Genomic DNA, 3,258 nt, shown 5'->3' on the forward strand with positions numbered 1-3,258 from the left:
CACACACACTACACAAACACACACTACACACACACTGCAGCACACACACACAATACACAAACACACACTGCAGCACACACACACACTACACAAACACACACTGCAGCACACACACACACTACACAAACACACACTACACACACACTGCAGCACACACACACACACTACACAAACACACACTGCAGCACACACACACACTACACAAACACACACTACACACACACTGCAGCACACACACACACAATACACAAACACACACTGCAGCACACACACACACTACACAAACACACACTACACACACTGCAGCACACACACACACACTACACAAACACACACTGCAGCACACACACACACTACACAAACACACACTACACACACTGCAGCACACACACACACACACTACACAAACACACACTGCAGCACACACACACACTACACAAACACACACTACACACACACTGCAGCACACACACACACTACACAAACACACACTGCAGCACACACACACACTACACAAACACACACTACACACACAACTCTACACAACACCACACAACACTACACCACACAACTCTACACAACACCACACAACACTACACCACACAACTCTACACAACACCACACAACTTTACACAACACCACACAACACTACACCACACAACACTACACAACACCACACAACTCTACACAACACCACACAACTCTACACCACACAACACTACACCACACAACACTACACCACACAACTCTACACAACACCACACAACTCTACACCACACAACACTACACCACACAATTCTACACCACACAACACTACACCACATAACTCTACACAACACCACACAACACTACACCACACAACTCTACACCACACAACTCTACACCACACCACACAACACTACACCACACAACTCTACACAACACCACACAACTCTACACAACACCACACAACTCTACACCACACAACTCTACACAACACCACACAACTCTACACCACACAACTCTACACCACACAACTGTACACCACACAACTCTACACAACACCACACAACTCTACACAACACCACACCACACTACACAACACTACACAACTCTACACAACACCACACAACTGTACACCACACAACTCTACACAACACCACACAACTCTACACAACACCACACCACACTACACAACTCTACACAACACCACACAACTCTACACACCACACAACACTACACCACACCACACAACACTACACTACACAACACTACACAACACTACACAACTCTACACAACACCACACAACTCTACACAACACCACACAACACTACACTACACAACTCTACACCACACAACACTACACCACACAACTCTACACTACACAACTCTACACAACTCTACACTACACCACACAACTCTACACAACACAACACTACACAACTCTACACAACACCACACAACACTACACCACACAACTCTACACAACACCACACAACTCTACACAACACAACTCTACACAACACCACACAACACTACACCACACAACTCTACACAACACCACACAACTCTACACAACACCACACAACACTACACCACACAACTCTACACAACACCACACAACTCTACACCACACAACTCTACACAACACCACACAACTCTACACAACACCACACAACACTACACCACACAACTCTACATCACACAACCCTACACAACACCACACAACTCTACACTACACAACACTACACAACTCTACACAACACCACACAACACTACACCACATAACTCTACACAACTCTACACAACACCACACAACACTACACTACACAACACCACACAACACTACACTACACAACTCTACACAACTCTACACAACACCACACAACACTACACTACACAACACCACACAACACTACACTACACAACACCACACAACTCTACACAACACCACACAACTCTACACACCACACAACACTACACTACTCTACACAACACCACACAACTCTACACCACACAACTCTACACAACACCACACAACTCTACACTACTCCACACAACACTACACCACACAACTCTACACCACACAACTCTACAGAACTCTACACAACACCACACAACACTACACCACACAACACTACACAACACTGCACAACTCTACACAACACCACACAACACCACACCACACAACACTACACTACACAACACTACACAACTCTACACATCACCACCCAACTCTACACAACACCACACAACACTACACCACACAACACTACACAACTCTACACAACACCACACAACACTACACCACACAACTCTACACCACACAACTCTACACAACACCACACAACACTACACCACACAACTCTACACAACACCACACAACTCTACACAACACCACACAACACTACACCACACAACTCTACACAACACCACACAACTCTACACAACACCACACAACACTACACCACACAACTCTACATCACACAACTCTACACAACACCACACAACTCTACACAACTCTACACAACACCACACAACACTACACCACACAACACTACACAACTCTACACAACACTACACCACACAACTCTACACAACACCACACAACTCTACACTACACCACACAACTCTACACAACACCACACAACTCTACACCACACAACTCTACACAACACCACACAACTCTACACAACACCACAACACTACACCACACAACTCTACACCACACAACTCTACACAACACCACACAACACTACACCACACAACTCTACACAACACCACACAACTCTACACAACACCACACAACACTACACTACACAACTCTACTCCACACAACTCTATACTACACTACACTACACAACTCTACACAACACCACACAACTCTACACAACACTACACCACACTAACACTATAACACTATACATAACACTGTACAACACTGTTACAACTGTTACAACACAGTGATGTGTGTGTGTGTGTCTGTCTGATGGTGGTGTGAGATAGCAAATAGATGCTCAAACTTAGTAGATGAACCAAGCCTCTGTGTCCACACACAAACACACACGCACACAAAACACACACCCAAACACACACACACACACACACACACACACACACAGAGTTTTTATTCTTACCTGCATGCGATCTCAGAAGTCTTTATACTGACAGCAGGACAAAGATTTTCTCTTCCTCTATCACTCTTTCTCCTCCCACTTTCCCCTCACACACACACACACAACACACACACACACACACACTCCTCCCTCTAACTGTTC

General features: G+C 45.1%; 1 protein-coding gene across 1 annotated transcript in view; it reads right to left on the reverse strand.

The window, feature by feature from the left end:
• acsl4b (acyl-CoA synthetase long chain family member 4b) overlaps positions 1–3,258 on the reverse strand; it is a 30,351-nt gene extending 27,093 nt beyond the window's left edge. Inside the window, exon 1 of the mRNA XM_058382808.1 lies at positions 3,118–3,258. The gene's annotated coding sequence lies outside the window, so the exon portion shown is untranslated. The remainder of the gene's footprint in view (positions 1–3,117) is intronic.

Source organism: Hemibagrus wyckioides, linkage group LG28 (assembly GCF_019097595.1).
Source record: "Hemibagrus wyckioides isolate EC202008001 linkage group LG28, SWU_Hwy_1.0, whole genome shotgun sequence".
Classification (NCBI taxonomy): Eukaryota; Metazoa; Chordata; class Actinopteri; order Siluriformes; family Bagridae; genus Hemibagrus; species Hemibagrus wyckioides.